The sequence below is a fragment of the Chelon labrosus genome, assembly GCF_963514085.1.
Source record: "Chelon labrosus genome assembly, chromosome: 14".
NCBI classification, from domain to species: Eukaryota; Metazoa; Chordata; class Actinopteri; order Mugiliformes; family Mugilidae; genus Chelon; species Chelon labrosus.
In genome coordinates, this window is record NC_140347.1 from 20,585,742 (window position 1) to 20,603,470 (window position 17,729).

Here is a 17,729-nt window from a genome sequence, read left to right on the forward strand (position 1 = left end):
TTCATAGAGACAGAACTCAGGTCGTCCTTTTTTAGCAGCCTGGATGTCCACTATGGAACTGATGGTGACAGTGGAAGACATCTCTTTGGGAGATTACGTCACTGCTGGTCTCAGCTGCAGCTCCCAGGTGAGCCTTATGGAGTTCATCTTGTTTTGAGAGTTCAGCACACTCCACCTCATGGAACTCTTGTTGTTGAGATGAGCCAGTGGGGGACAAATTGGCAGAGACATTTTTGGCCTCCTCTGTGGTGATGTCCTCAGTCTCCTCGCTGTCAAACAAGTCCAGATGAACAAAGCCCAGGTCTGCTTTAGTTTCTTTACTGATGTCCACAGTGGAGACATTCAGAGCAACGTGCGGTCTACTGCGATGTCATGGCTAAGCTGTACAACTTGGGTCTCCGACCAGCTCTGCTCTACCCAGCAAAGCTTCAAATCACCAAAAAGATGGCAATAAGAAACGTTTTTCCTCAGTCGAAGATGCCACTGCCTTCACGAAATCCATGCCCGCCCCATGATGCTGCTTCTTTGCCCCAACTCTGCAGTCGATGTTCTCGCTAATCTACTAGTGGCTAATGTTAACACCATTACTGATACAGGCTTTGGGATGACTCGCCCAGACGGTAAGAGTGTCTCGACACGATAATATTTTACACACAGTGACTGTGAACTCTTACTAGTGTCGTATGATGCTTTTTGAACTCTTTTAGTTTTTGTAAAATTAGGTCTGAGCTTGTTGAACCGATGTTGTGCATGTGATCTGCCCCTGTTTGTTTTGGTTAACTATGTTGGACCCCTGACCATACTTCATGCACAGTTTATGTCACAGTGGGAGTTTTGATGAATGTGTTTTTTTTTTTTTTTTTAATGTTGCATGAAGACGCAGCCTCTCTATTTATGTCATTGGTTTCTATTCCTGGGACATATCATCCCCTACTGCTCTAAAGGGGTCGAGTACTTGGAAAACTTGCCTTGTTCTTTCTTTCTCTGAAATACTGTGGGGGATTTTTTCCATATTGCAACGTTTATGCTCACATGTGAGTACTTTGGCTTTAGGCCATACAATATGGGAGGAACTTTTCTCTGTTACTGTCTGACTGTCTGTGCTACAAGTGTTACATTTTGTACTGCAGGAGTGGTGAAGTTATGGGCATCAGTGAGTATAAAAAACTGCAAGCTATATAGGGGTTTTAAGCTTTCTGCGAGGGCGAGAGAGACGGCAATTATTAACAGTAAAAATATAACATTTGAACCAATGAAATCTATTGAAGATCCCAATGGGTGTTTTGTGACTGTATCAAGCAGGTTTGGGATGATGACAAATTTATCGCTCATCTTTTCTCCTCCCCTCCTGACATAGACAGTCATTACCCGATTATAGGTGGCAGTTTCAACCTTATTCAGGATCCTGTTCTAGATAAATCCTCCTCATCCCTTACTTTGTCCAACTTGGCTACCACACTGAAATCTTTTATAAACCAGCTTGGCCTAAGTGATCCTTGGAGATATTTTAATCCATCCACCAAAGTCTTTTCATTTTTCTCCCACATACTCAAGAATTGGCTTTTTTTGTTGATAATAGGCTATTGCATGGGTCAACTCAAACTAAGTATCACATCAGTATAGGGATCTCAGACCATGCACTCTTAACATGAATTAGGTGACTTTACTCGCAAATCGCGTGGAAACCCATTGCCCTATACCCTTTAGTTTTTACACAAGCTGAAACTAAACATGTTGAGTTGTATTAACATGGAACCTTGAGTTTAGTATTTATATTTATTAGTAGTGTGTATTCAAAATCATTAGATAAAACTAGCTATTAGGACTTGTTATTGCTACTCATCATTTATTACAATTACTGCATTTTCCTCTAATTTAATTAGCTTTTGATTTTTTTTTAAATATGGTATAAAACATTGTTTCAATTAAATTGGATGGAAAAAAAGAAACACCTCTAAATGCTCCAATGCATTTTATTTTTAAGAAAAATAGCAAAAGGCAGCCAATCTTGTTATGACAAACTTAACAGGTATGTGTTTGTGTGTGTTGTGTGTGTTGGTGTTGTCCTTGTCTGTGTTGTGTGTGTGGGTGTTGTCCATGTCTGTGTTGTTTGTGTGTGTTGTGTGTGGGTGTTGAATGTGTCTGTTGTTTGTGTGTGTGTGTGTGTGTGTGTGTTCATAGTCTTGGGGTAGTTAAGATGGAGTGCATACGTGAGTCCAAACAGAATGCACATTGCTTTTGGCAGATCTTGAATGTTGTCCATCACGGCTTCTCCCTCAGTAATGATTTTCAACGAGGCTGGACTGAGATGCTGGGAAGATGTGAGCACAGCACCTTCACGCTCAATGAGAAGTATCCCAGTGTCAAGGTCAGGAAAAGAATCATCATCATCAGATTCCTTAATAAAGAATAACAGAAGAGCGCAATCATTACATTAGATTTCTCATTTGAAAAACAACTTGAATCAAGAGTGTCATGGTGAAAAATAAATAATGTTGAAAATTATAAGAAAGCAAGAGCTTACTTACAAAGCCTGGGGTTGTCCCCAAGGATGATAGGAAGCCCTCTGACTACCTGTGTCTTGATCGCTGTCGGCTCTGTAGTCTTTTGGGAATTAAACACAGTACCACAAGTTTAGATAGCTAAAATGAAAAACAAATAATGATCTATAAGAAAGCTTAAACAAACCAAGCAATGTTTGGCTTTGAATTATACAACTAATAGAGTAGCATTGTGATATGATGTTTTTACAAAACCTGTGAAAAACAATGCCAAGTACATAATGTGTATGGACCTACATTGGTCTGTTGTGAAATCTGTGTCAACAACTGTCCAACATTCCCCTCTTGGATCGAAATAACTCGAGGAGACGAGGACTGTGCCGATCGATGCTCTCATAGAATTCCTGCTTGAGGTTCTTGCCCACAATCCTGCTGAACTCCATGAACACCTGAAAGATACAGAGAAAAAACTGAACTTAGATCAACTGAACTATACAAGGCAGCTAAGTCATCTGCAAAGTAGTGCTGAAAAACATCCATGAATGTCCTTTTTATGTGATTTGAAATGTCGATGTTTAAATGAAAAACATCCATTACCCCCATTACCAATGTTTTCCTTAAAGAGGACAAGAGAAATATACATCTAGACACATTATATCATAATAGAAAGATAGTTATTTGTTATCTTCTCTTTCTTAAACATACTTGATCTTCAGTGAAAAGGGCAGGCCAGCGTTTCACCATCTCCATTTTACCTCCACAGCGTCTGCTACACTCCTTTGTCCCGACTGCGGCTGAATCACTTTTCTATTGCGTAAAATGACGGTTATATATGATACAGTAGAGCAAACTCGCCGGTATGTGAGCCGTCCTCAGACTGTTAACACTAAGCTAACTTTAACATTCAGCTGACACTTTTTTGAATAGACCTAGTGTTAGCAATAAGCATGTATTAACACCATGCAGAGGTTCAAACAGCAACATTAGACAGAAAAAAAAGCTGCGTCAACAAATTATCTGCAAGCTTTTGAGTATTAAAATCCCACAAAGATAACTAGGCTTCAGTAGTTATTTTACATACTAACCATTCCACTTGGAGTAAGGTTGCTTCCTGGTCAGGGTACCGTTTGCTGCCGCTGCCTGTGCTCGTCCAGCCAGGTGAAGACCCCCTTGGACGCACGTTACAAGACGCTGGTCTTGTCACGTGATCAGGCAGGTTTTTGAATTAGCCCCCTCCCCTTTCTTATGAAAGTAAACATACCAAGTTGTCTCTGCTAAACCTGATTAGGGCAATGGATCTTTCAGCTAAATATTTCAAACAACTAATGTTGTTTAGTAATGATAGCAGGTTTTTACTAAACATAAAAGAATAAGTAATGATCACTCGTAAATTTAATTAGAAACAAAATCTGGGTTTACAGTGTGCTTCTACATCAGTTGTCATAAATTTCCCAAACCACAGCCCTCCATGTACACAGTAGAAACTTTCCCACCTACTGAATAATCCACGTTTTAAAATATTTTTCCAGGAGGAAATAGCCAACTTCTTTCAGACAAACGACACCCCAGACATCACGAGAGGCACTCTATGGGAGGTGTGTAAAGCATATCTGAGGGGACATGTGATGAAATCTGGAAGAGCCACAACCCCTTGGAGATGCTTACTTATCCCAAAGTCGATAGTAACCGGGCTGACAAACTAGGTGCACTGATCTCATTGGCGGAGGTGCAGGAGGCGGCTGGAGAGCTATAAAATGGCAAATCCCCTGGCCCAGATGGGTTTGTAGTAGATTTCTACAAAGCATACTCGTACCAAAAGATTCTCGCCAAGGTCCTAGCCACTCATCTGCAGCAAGCCCTGCCTGCCCTGATTTCCACAGACCAGACTGGGTTCATGGCTGGAAGGAATTCGTCATTTAATACCAGATGACTTCTCAACATTATTGGCTCCCCCAACCCTGTCATACCTGAGGTGGTAATTGTTTTAGATGCCCAGAAAGCATTTGACAGGGTTGAGTGGGAGTATCTGTACTTCCTCCTGTCAAAGTTTGGTTTCAGGTCTGACTTTATTGCATGGATTAGACTGCTTTATGACTCCCCAACTGGCCACAAATGGTGTGAGGTTGCCTTCCTTTGCCGGGGCACCAGACAGGGATGCCAACCTCTACCTCCTCCTATTTGCTTTAGCTGTCGAGCCATTGGCCATCTGGCTTCGGGAGGAGGGGAGAGTCGAGGGCATCACCAGGAACATCATCCTGGTAAAGATGGTGATTCTCCCCAAACCCCTCTATTTGTTCCAACACATTCCAGTTTTTATGAGAAGATCCTTTTTCAGCAGCTAGACCAGACAATATCATCGTTTCTGTGGTTGAATAAGCCACCCCGTATTAAAAAAAGCTGTTTTACAACTCCCCAAAAAGCTGGGTGGTCTCGCACTTCTCAATCTTATCCATTATTATTGGGCATGCAACATTAACAAACTGATTCATTCGCTTGCATCCCTCATGGGCTCAGATAGAACTACGAAAAAAGATACAAATTAATGATTAATCATAATAATTTTAATAGCAAAAATGACAAATTAAAATCATCAAAACATCAACACTAAAGTTAACACAACTGGGCTGTAATAAGGAATCAGTGATGAAGTGATGACTTTCAAAGTGTTCTCTGCACAGATGAGAAGTCCTGATAGTCCAGTTCTTTATCTCATGTAAAACATCACTGCAGTCACTACATGTCAAATAATGTATGTGTACAGAATATTATTACAAATATTCACATTTTGGTTCCTCGATCGTCAAAGACAGGGATTCCCAGAGTGTGGTGCGCGCACCCCTGGGGGTACGTGAACTGCGCCGTATATGCGCAACTAACTGAGCCAGCTGCGCTGCACTTGAAAATCATCAGATGGATCCTCATTTTTTTATCTGTTCCTGAGCCTATGCTCTTTGTTATTTATGTTGTGGGTCGTGTGTAACTTTATTACAATTTAATTAAAATTACTGGCGTTCTAATTTTATTTCCGTAACCACTGTGTTATGATGACGGGGTTGTGTTAGCTCCACGGTCATTTAAAGTTGCTGCAATTTTTGTTTAATGCGGCTGAAAATATTTCCCCCAACTTATCTGCTTTCTGCCTCCGAGCCTGAGCCTGTCATCCATCCCCTTTGCTCTTAAAAGTGGAAGCTTGTGCGTAACTTTGTTTCATTATATGGAAAATGTTTCAGTTTAATTCAAATGCGAGAGCGCGTTGTTGTGATCGTGATTATTTTGTTATGTGTGTGTTCTGGTAACTTGAGCATGATTAAACATGCTGTCTCTATGGCTATAATAAAAAGCTTGTTGCGTTTTTTTTTTTTTTTTTTTTAAAGGTGTGGGGGATTGGGGGTGCATCAGCACGGTTGGGATATAGAAGGGGGTATAGAAGTTTGGGAACCGCTGGTCTAAAATTACATTACCGTCTTCAACAACTAACATATAACCTTGTTTCAATATCTAGACTACCGTTATGACTGGATCCATGCTGAAATGTGACATTAATATTTTAATATAACCGAACACAGCTCAACACTTTATATCAAACTGAACAAAGTCTGTCATTAATGTTGTTACCGTAACATTGATCAAATGGAAAAAGTAACATCAACGAGACATAAATACTTTTATACTACTTTACGTTGTGGACTAATACACTGCCTGGTCAAAAAAAAAAAAAAAAAAGTTGCCATCTAAAAAAAAAGGTCACACTCTAATATTTCAGTGGACCACCTTTAGCTTTGATTACAGCATGCACTCACTGTAGCATTGTTTCGTTAAGCTTCTGCAATGTCACAAGATTTATTTCCATCCAGTGTTGCATTAATTTTTCTCCAAGATCTTGTATTGATGATGGAAGAGTCTGACCACTGCACAAAGCCTTCTCCCGCACATCCCAAAGATTCTCAATGAGGTTAAGGTCTGGACTCTGTGGTGGCCAATCCATGTGTGTAAATGATGTCTCATGCTCCCTGAACCACTCTTTCACAATCTGAGCCCCATGAATCCTGGCATTGTCATCTTGGAATATGCCTGTGAACATCAGGGAAGAAAAAAATCCATTGATGGAATAACCTGGTCATTCAGTATATTCAGGTAGTCAGCTGACCTCATTCTTTGGACACATAATGTTGCTGAACCTAGACCCGACCAACTGCAGCAACCCCAGATCATAGCACTGCCCCCACAGGCTTGTACAGTAGGTACTAGGCATGATGGGTGCATCACTTCATCTGCCTCTCTTCTTACCCTGATGCCCCCATCACTCCGGAACAGGGTAAATCTGGACTCATCAGACCACATGACCTTCTTCCATTGCTCCAGAGTCCAATCTTTATGCTCCCTAGCATACTGAAGCCTTTTCTTCCAGTTAGCGTCACTGATTAGTGGTTTTCTTAAGGCTATACAGCTTCTCAATCCCAATCCCTTGAGTTCCGTTCGAACTGTACATGTGGAAATGCTCTTACTTTCACTATTAAACATAGCCCTGAGTTCTACTGTTGTTTTTATTCGATTTGATTACACCAAACGTTTAAGTGATCGCTGATCACGATCAATCAGGATTTTTTCTTCCTCAAAGACGATGGTTCCCCACTATCCTTCCAGTGTTTAGTAATGCTTTGGACAGTTCTTAACCAAATTTTAGTGGTTTCTTCAATCTCCTTAGATGTTTTCTCTGCTTGATGCATGCCAATGATTTGACCCTTCTCAAACAGACTAACATCTTTTCCACGACCATGGGATGCATCTTTCAACATGGTTGTTTAAGAAATGAGAACCTACTCATTGCATCACTTGGGGTTAAATAACTTAATAACCCCCGTGACCCTTCACAAGAAAAGCGGTAACAGAAGAAGATGTAAAACTTCACTTTTTTGTTGGCACTTTACCTCTGTCTGTACTTCCCTGAGAGTTGATAGTGTATGTTGTATGACATTTTGTGATCATAGTTTATTTATTTTTATTTCTATCTTGTTTAGTTTTTTTTTAATGTTCTAGATTTTTAAATCATTTTTATTGACTTGCACTGTCTATGTATTTCATTCTTCTCTGAGTGCTCAGGTACTCAGTGAAAAATGACAATAAATAAATCTTGGTATCACAGATCTTCTTTTGGGTAAACGAGTCCCTCTAGTGTTACAGCAGAGTGTGCTCTCTGTATGACCTATATAGACACTGTAGTCACATGTATTTAAATTATTAATCTCCAAAGAGACAACAACATCCATGAAAAAATACAGTTTTTCCACCTTGTCTAGTAAACATGAAAAAACAGCAGGACTGAGGACAAGGAGGTTAGAGGAATGAAACCTTTCCACGCAAGTACTTCTTGTGAGAAAGTGTTTAATTTGCCACATTGTCTTTGTAAGTACGATGATGCGCAACACTCCCTGCTAAAACTTCTAGGGCAGAAAAAAAAGCCTTTAAACAAAACCTCACTTCAATAATGCAGGTTCTTTAGGGGCCTTTGGCATAATGTATTCAAGTCGCTCTGTGGAGTAAAAGTCGTAGGAATATTAAATGAAAAGAATCCTTAATAAGGGTCATTCATTATTCAGTGATCTGTCATCTCAAACAGAGGCTGTACAACAGAGGAAAGCATAGTATGAGTGTGTCATGAATAAATGGCGTGAAGATGCTATATTTAATGTGACACAATGTGTCTTTTGAGATGCTGGAAGAAAGATGAGCTCCTGTTTCTTGGCACTTAAAAATATGAAATGAACATGAGAGGTTAATTTAAAGCTGTATGTAATTGCATTTTCCTTTATAACGTAAGATTTTATCTACAAGGATCAACTTTTATCAAAGTCACTATGCTGCAGATAACAACTATTTTGATTAATAGTTTATCCATGTATTATTTCCTCAGTTAATCGTGTAACCTAAAAAGAGTCCAAAACAATGACAAATGTCCATTTCCGACTCTTAAAGAGTAATGTGGCTACTGTAAATGTCCCTGATTGGAGAAGCTGAGAAGAAACCAGAGTAATTTGGTAGTTTTACCAATGAAAAATCATTAAAAATCCCCAACATTATTGTTGCATAATTATTAAATAATTATTCTTCCAGCTTTAAACTGAACCACAGAGTACGATGGGAAGTCACTAAAACATTGCAAGTCATAGTGTCACCACTAGAGAGCAGGCTTGTCCATCTCAAAAAATCCCTTTACTCAGCTCATACCCATGTGCAGTGTTATGATACTACTGATTCCAGCGATAATACATGTCGGGTCAGAAGGTGCTTTCCTGTAGTCTGCTATTTCATTCACACATATCAATCTGCCATGAGGATAAATATTAAGGGGAATTCTATACAGATTGGGTGAAAACCTAGATAATCTGATAAACCGGGAATATGATTGTTAACACAGTCCACACTTGGTGCACTTTCAGTACACAGCATATAGCCTCATCCTTGTTTTATATGATAATTATTATAAATAAAAAGAAAACAAGGGTGATCTTAAGAACAGGGAGGACTATTCTCCCTTTTAGAATTTTCGAAATTTGTGTATAATTCGTCACATCATAATCACTTATGCTGGTCCGGCATCATGCCAAAAATCCCACAGTCTATTAAGTAAACCACAACAACCGTATTTCTACTGCTGTCGTGGCAATGTAAATAATCCCTTTGTGAAATTTATTGAAGTCAGCATTCTGTGACCACTAATGCAGATGCAGTTTCAATATTTATTTTTCTCATAAATAATCACGCTCATTCTCTTAAAAAGCCGAATGTTCAGGAGAGGCGTGATAAATGTAGTTTCCATGTGAAAGCGTTAAAACAACTTTGATGGGAGCAGTGTTTTAACAGCGCAAGTGAATTTTGGCACCACTAAAGGCACTTTCCTGTATTTCTATTTCAGAGGGGTATATGCAACTCAGCTTAATCAAGGCTGCTGTGCACAAAGGGGGTATTTGTTTAATCATTTTGGCTCTGACTGAGGTATGCACAGACAACTTGAACTCATGGCCACTACTGTACATGTCTGTGTGTGCGAGAACATGTGCGTTTCCCTTCAGCGCAAATGTCAACTTTTTGCCTATTTAGATTTTTGCTTTCTCTTTTGACTGAAGATTGTGGACATCCCACCAAAGTGACCAAGATCAACAGGCTGCAAAAAATAGAATAGGTATGAAAAAAAAAAAGAATTCTTCATGTCTTTTTAACAGTCTAATTTAGCTCTTTAAGCAAAGTCGTCTTTATATTGTAGTTGTTTTAAGTATTTTGTTAAGCCATTGATCCCCGATCCTATTTCACCTGCTCAGGGGTTGACTGTTTGATCAGGTGATGGCACAGGCTACAGTTCAGACGTACAGTGTCTGCCCTGCAGCCTTTCATTTCGAGACTATTATTTATCTTATTTGCAGCGCCGCCCCCTACAAAAGTCTGAACTGTCAGAAGTACAGTTTTATAATGATCTGCAGCCTAAAATATCTACTCACTACCTGAGGCCCTGACAGGATGCTGTCAGCGCAGTGTCCACTTTTACTGTACACTGCAAGCCTTTGAACAAAAAAAAAAAAGAAAAAGAGACCTAGCCAGGAACCTGATCCCTGTTGACACAGTGTGTAAATGACAGTATTCCATAAACACAGAGGCGGTGGGCCTCCTCTGGGGATTTGTACGAGCCTGCAGCTCCTGTGTACAGTTTAAATAGCTTGTAGATGATTAGAAGGATCAGATGGCCGAGGGATAAAACCACAAAGGGGTACTCCGCTTCGTGTAAAAACATTAAGGTGCTCATTACGATTACTTACGACCTGTTGACTCACTGAAATTGCTGTGAAATTGGCCATACTGTTGAGGAATGCTGTGCCCAGACAGACAGTAATTGCATTTCCTGTTAGTCTCTGAGTTCTCCTCTCTTCTCCTCACTGTCTATATATTTGTATATGTGTGACTGAACACCTCTTTCAGCTGGCCTTGATCACAGAATACAGACTGAACTTAGTGTAGAGACAGTAAGAAGAGCCATGAAAACAGCTTTGCCCAGAACTCGCAGACTGACCAGAGGTTTAGCTCGACTTCACAGGATTTTCTGATGCCATTGATTGTTAGAGGAGCATTCACCTCAAAGGCCTCATTTGAGTCTGTAAGCGTGTGTGCGCGTATGGCACTTATAAAAAGCTCCTGCTGATGGGAAAGGCAACTCTAGAAAATGGTTGACTGCATCCAGGCCTTCTAATAGAACTGAGCCGAGGGAACAAGCTCACTCCTCCATGTCCTGTCTGATAAAACCGGGGTTTGGACACATGCCACCACTAGAGCCTTGGCAGGATGCAGTGACTCGCTGAGGTTTGAAACCCCATTAAAAATTGTCACTTTATTTTAAGCAGCTGCCACACTTGCGAGTCCCACATCCTTCTGGAAAACGAATCAGAATCCCAGAGCTGGCTGGGGATTTGCCAAACGACATTCATACTGTGTTTGTCTGAGCCGTTAAAGTTTGTTGCCTCTAGATGACTTAACGGTAATGAAGGCATTTCATTTTCTCCTCAGCTGAATTAAAGGCGTCAGTCCGGTGTGTTTTGTCGTGAGACGCTGGGAATATTATTTATGAATCTTTCCCTGCATATCCAACCAAACCATGATGATTGTGTGTGGGCCAACCCATAATCCCAGCTAGATTTAGTGAATTTGCTGTAGCTAGACGCTTTATAGTGCGAACTGCCAATTCCTTACTATAACTCTCCACTGTCAGCCCATAGCTGTGCTTCCTTTGCTCAATGAAAGACTCATCAGTGTTTCCTTGTTATGTGTCTCCCCAGAGAGGAATTCGCTTGATGTTTTTTATGGACATACTAGCTTATTGATAACACAGCAAGAATAGACAGAAAAGGGATGATTCAGAATAAAGGAGATTGCCTAATTTTCTAGCCAAGCAGCAATGTCTGGGGTTAAAGCTTGAAGTTCAGTTAAATGTGTGGCCGCTTTGAGTGACAGATTGGTGCCATCGCAGGTTGGTAGCTGTCTGTCAAGGTATCACTCGCCTGACTCAGCTCCACCAAAAACAACACATCTTTGCCTATTCTTGATTAGCCAGGAGTTAGACGGTGTCGGTCACTGCCAACACTGGGCCAACCACAATTTCAAAACTGGTAGCTGGTGATTCCAGCCAGTAAGTCCTATATACCTGAACCTAGTGAATGCAAAAAAAAAACACTCATTATGGAATAGGAGTTTGCCATTCTTAATTCATAAAGAGCAATGAACGTTTTGGAAAATGCCCTTCTTGCCTTGCTACAGAAAAATAGGAGAGAAGAGCTCTTTCTTCGACCTCCTTCATGTTGTCCTTAGCATCAACTTTTTGATTTTGTAGTAATTGTATTCATTGCTAAAAATATTGATGAGCTCTCTTAAGACCCACTTTAAGCTAAATGTATATTAAAGGAAATAAATGGCCATGTCCTTCAGAATTGTTACTGTATGCTGGCTATTATCCAGTACTGGCTGTCTGTTCTATATCTTATTATTTCTGTCCCTGTCTGGTTCTCTTTTACACACAAAGTCGCACAACCACACACCCTCTCCATGTATGTAGAACGGGTTTGTCTCGCTTTCTGGACATCAAACTGGCAATTTAGTCCTTATAGCATGCAGATGGTTGGTGTCACTCCAAGGTAAACCTCAGCTGTGCCAGATAGAGCGCACAGTACCTGCCAGCAGCCTCCGCTCCACCATGGTCTAGTAGCTTCCACCAACCTTGTGCTTCATAGTGGGTGTCTGCCTAGCAAATCCATATACACACAGTCTAGTTCCTGTTGTGCTTCTGTCCTCAAATGGCTAGGGATGAGTATAAACAAGCCCAGAAACCCAGCTGTTTATTGTTCCAGGTATATGAAGTCAAGGCCTAGCGATGGGGCGAAAATACGACCGTTTATTTTAGATCCATTTTTGAAGTGTGCCTGGAGACACACGGAACAGGATGAATAACACATTTAGGAGGAAAGAAAAGACAAAAAGCAAAATAATCAACACTGGAGCAGAAAGATGGAGCGGGCGTACCGAGGATTTTTTCTAGAGTTTTGCAACAGCAGCACAAAATTGCCAGACCAAAAAGTCAGTAGAAACTCTCAATGCTTCATAAAAATATATATATATAAGTATATATATATATATTTTTTTTTTAACTGGAAGAAATGGGGGGAAGAAAGGCGAAACGGTTTTGTTTTTGTCTATGAAAGTTAAAATGTTTTGCTAGGCTGAGTGCCAGCATGGAGGACAGGCTGCTGTAGTTCCCCTGTTCTGGTGGGCTATGAACCAGAGGTCAGCTAAGTCTGCTGAAATCAAATCCAGTGTCTCCCACCCGCAATAACAATGTGGCAGAATGGCCCAGGGGTAATGACATGATTATGTTGTTGTGTTCTGGCCTAAATCTAACGAGAAGTTTGAGTCCTGCCCTCGCTGTCTCTTTGGATTACATAGACATGCAAAGCCTGTCCAAGCAAAAAGCCAGGTGCCTTATCCTATCGCCTTGTGTGGCACAGAAACAGCAGAATTAGCAGAACCTTGGCTAATGTTAGTCTGGCACACTAAATGAGATCTCTTATCCTCTTTCATGCTTGAAACCTGTTCGACATCTCTGTCAAACAGTCCTACAGTGTCCAGACCTGATGACAAAAACAGACGCACTATGATAGCAAAAGGCCTCTTTAAATTATATTATTCCAGCATAATGTTAAAGCACCAATTCCTGACATAAAGTTAGGTTTAGAAAGTAAAACAAACTCCTTTTTAGAGTTGATAAGTCATCTGTTTGGTGCAACATGAAATGTAACTCCAGACCGAAAGAAAGGCTGCTTGGTTGCCAACAGGAGATGTATGGTAATGGGGCCTGCACACAATGGTCGGTATAAAAGCTGTGTGAAATGTTACGCTGTTACAGGATCCTGCTTAATCAGAATGAGCCATGATTTTCAGATGGTATTTAGATATCTAATGCTAACAAATGCGGCTTTGCTTTTATAGAAACCTGCCCTTGCTGTTATTTCAGCGGCCATGTCTGTTTCTTTCTAGTGGTTAGAGAAGCTTAGACAGTTTCCCGAGGCATGGACTAAGCATGTTTTGGTATGCACAGTCTCTTCTTGGCGTGTAATTGGTCTATTATTGCCATGAAATATTGGTATGCAAAGTCCATACATTCAGGATTTGACATGGCAACAGTTTGAAGTGCCAGTGTTCAGATAATTGCCAGTGACTGCTATTACTGAGCAGATTTAGTCTATCTCAAACCACTTAGATGTAAACACAGCCGCTTAACCGTTTTTTTGGAGATTAAATCTACACTCAGCGGTTTTGTCACTATTTGTTCTTTTTCCCGTTTTTTTTTTTTTTCTTCCACCTCGCACACCTCTCAGCTCTACATCAAGGAATGCATTTTTTCAGACATGCCCCTGCGCTCCTGACAGGTAGCGACTGCATGAGAGGACAGTTTGTCCTGCAGAGCTATGCAGGCTGCAGGGGCCCATGTTTAGCTTGGATGCCAATGAATAACATTGTATGGAGAGAGGAAATTAAAAATGCAGGGTTGTAATTTACTGGAGAGTGGAACTGATTTAAAAGCCCCCTTTTTTTTCTCTTCTCGCTGCTTTGCTTGAAGTTTTCCAAATATGCCGCAGCTGAGTGTGAACTGAGCTTCCTTGTACTGGCAATAACAAGCCATGCAAAGCTGCCAGTTTCATCTACTTTACCCTCTCTTCCCATTACTTCTTGGCAAAGACGGGACCCTGCTAAGGTAGGCCTTCATGAAATCCAAATGCTAGACATGCCTTACTGATTTCACATCTCAAGTAAAATGCAGCTTTAGGCTATCGCAAGAAATTGAAAGATATTTCCCCCCGTAGTAACACTATGTGTGCCCTGCCAGAGAACTGACTGATATCATGAGCAGCATTCTCACATTATTGCTCTCACAGTGGGAATGTTTCGCTTGCTTGTGGTTGGTGTGGGTGGCTCCCTGGTGTGCCACAGGTAACAACAGATTAATAGCGTAACAAATCCAACTTTACAAGGCAGGCAAATTTCCATGAAATTGAAACACCTGCCCTTTGTCTCTCTGTTTAAGCCTTCTCCCTTGCTATCTCCGTGTCCTGATAGAATATCTAACACTAACTAATGACAGAATGAATTACATATTAGGACGGAGCACCTCACCCTGGCTAGCCGCTGAGTTAAAGGAAACTGCACTTGGATTTTTTTACAGCTTTCTCTCTTTATAAACCTCAAATTTGCTGCTGGGTAACTCAACCACTTCCTCCCTTCCTGTGAGATCAGGCAGTTAAGCAGGGTGAAGCCAAGCAGCTCAGGGGCTGCTGTGGCTTGCAAACAGCTGGCACAGTATTCACTATACCTTTGGCACCTGTGGGTGGGCGTCAACACGGCTGGCTAAACAAACAAGACCCTTATCCAGCTCTTACTGCGGTCATGGACAGAGAATAAAGTGAGAGTGCCACCTGCAGCAGAGGAGGCCAAGTAGCAAGACTTGTATGTTTGTTTTTCCTTAAACTGTGCTATAGGACAAAGCTTGATCTTATTGTTATCAACTATATAATCTTACTCTTGTTTTGTCAGCACTCAAATGTGGCATTTATTTTTTTTTGTTGTTGTTGATTTAAATCCTGCTGCTCTCCTGCAGATGGCGATGTTGTCTTGACTTGAGACCACTGTGTACCCTGGCAAAGCGAGCCACTATGTGTGAGGCCTTTTTCCTAATTGGTGACTTTTAACAAGCATATGTAAATGTCTTTCCCTGTCTCCATCTCCCATTCCCCGTTGGCTTCATTCCTGAAATCAAAGACTTTGTCACATGATGTTGAAAATGAAGTGCAGCTTTGGGAGGAGGCGACACATCGGGGTGGGGAGTTATGGGCCGAGGTGTGGCTAACTTTCATAGCCCATACGCCCATGGGATCGTCTGGTGGAACATCAGCTCTCAGGACAGAGAGGTAAACTAGATGGATGAAGTGTCAACTGGCCTGTTTGCCTAAAACAAACACGAACTGGACATGTGCCACTGTGATGGTAACATGGAAGACTTTATGGCTGCAGGGGCGCACACCATTACCACTGGCAGAATTTTCCTAAAACAAGACAAGAAAGCCAGAGGCCAGCTAGACAGAAATAAAAAGAGCGAGGAGAGAAGGGGACCCTCCAGAGAGGATTGAAACTTTCCACAGCTTTGCCATGTTTATGTGGGGCTGACAGGGCCTTATACTGAGGAAAAGATGCTGGAGAAATCTGTCATATTACTAAGGTTCCCTTTCTTTGATCTCCTCACTGGCTGCCCTTACTGTTCTCTGTCTGTCTCCTTTCCCTCTCAGTGTCTCCCTCTCTCAGTCCCTTCTTTGCCTCCTCTGTTCTCTCTATTCTCACACCCTAGATGTGCTGAAGTGTGTCCAGAAAAATAAGGCATTAACAGGCCTAGAGGGCAGGCCTGGGAAACAGCCAGATTTCCCTCTACACTGCCCTCCCACACTTTGTCTACCTCCCCCATGATGACACAGCTTTTTCTTTTCCTTGATGGGAGCCCAGAACAATAGTGGACAAAGCTGAATCACAGACATATTTGCTAGAGCAATAGTTTTTAGTCTAGAGCCCAATTTCCCGCTCGCTAAAATAAATCAGCAAGCACAAGTAATCGTGTCATTTGTTTTTTGTTTTTTTGTCATGGAAACACGTCTTCATTACAACATTCTGTTGAATATGTTCAGTTTACATCAAGAGGTCACACTAAACACAAGCAAACTCTTCTGGAGCTCTCCTACAATGATCATAGTGTAGCCTATGTCACCATCGCCTCATCTCCATCAGCACTCAGACGTTTACTTTTCAGCCCTGCCTCAGTCTCCAGTATGACAGGCACTCTTGGGACTTTTGTATATGATAAACTATGTGATAGGTAACCCCCACTGACCTCCCCCTCCACCTTTTCCTCTCTCCTTTGCCTCTTCAGTTCCACCTTATTTCTTTCCTCCTTAATAAATCCTCCTCTCAGATTTCTCCCTCTGCCCCTTATGCGTCCCCCCCCACAGCCTCAGCCCCAGCTGCTGGCCCTGTGCCTACCGTCGAGGATGTGAGTGCCCAGCGACGCTGTGTGATCCCCGGGGATGGGGAACCGATGGGGTATGGTGGGGCGGGGGGGCTGCGGAGAGGAGGGCGTCCAGAGCCTGAATGAGCTGCGCGGCCGCAGGAGAAACCACAGAACCGCAGCGTGTGTTTGTGTGTGGTGCTGTGTGCGTTGGTGTGAACCCTGATCCCATGGGTCAACATGCTATGTCCTGCAGGACCAGTACTGGCAGAGCATATGGTTAAAAACAATCATGCACACATGCATGCACGCTCGCATTGTGTAATCGTGTCTGTTCAACAGATCACAGACACGAGACTGAGCCGTGCTGGTTCACTGCAGTTGGAAGTGTGTTGTGTCCAGCCAGTCTATAGAGCGAGCCATTAGTTGGAAGTAGCAGTTATAAAGAGATTCCCTTGTCTAATAAGGAGGTTAGATGAGCGTAAGCAAGGGCAAACAGCACCACTGATTCACATTGCGGTAAAGTTTTACCACTAAGCTGAGCACTGGAGAGTCAAGTGTGAAATCAAAGTTGAAAGTTGAAAATAGTCTTTATTTGTAATGAATTGTGCAGACTTATTGGTTTAAGCCCATAGAGCTTTGAATGGAGTTGAACGGTTGCATGCCTGAAAATGTATTAGTTGCATTGCCAACATAATTCAGAATCCAAACTGACTTTAAAATTGCATTTGTTAAAAGATGTGCTTGGAAATGCATTGGGTTCTAAGTGTTGTTTCTGATATATCTCTTTATATTATGAAAAAAAAAAAAAAAACACAACCAGACAAACTTATTTTGAACAGAGGCGGTGTCATACACTGCTGAGAAGTGGGCGTCAGCTCTTACCTTTTGAAGGTGGCACATTTCAAATCACATTTGTTTTTTCATGCACTGAAATCACCTCCATAAGCTCCGGCAGTATCACATTGTAGCCGCTGCACTTGGCAGAGCACAGAGTTTTGTCAGAAACCAATCTAATACGCAACAGATTTTAGATTCCGTGCAGCCTTCCACAACAACTTAACCATGTTAGCTGCAGATTTTGCCTGCTGTGGAGCGAGGTGACAATCTTCTTTCAGTTTGTTTCACCAACTGGTGTGTCAGCATGTGGG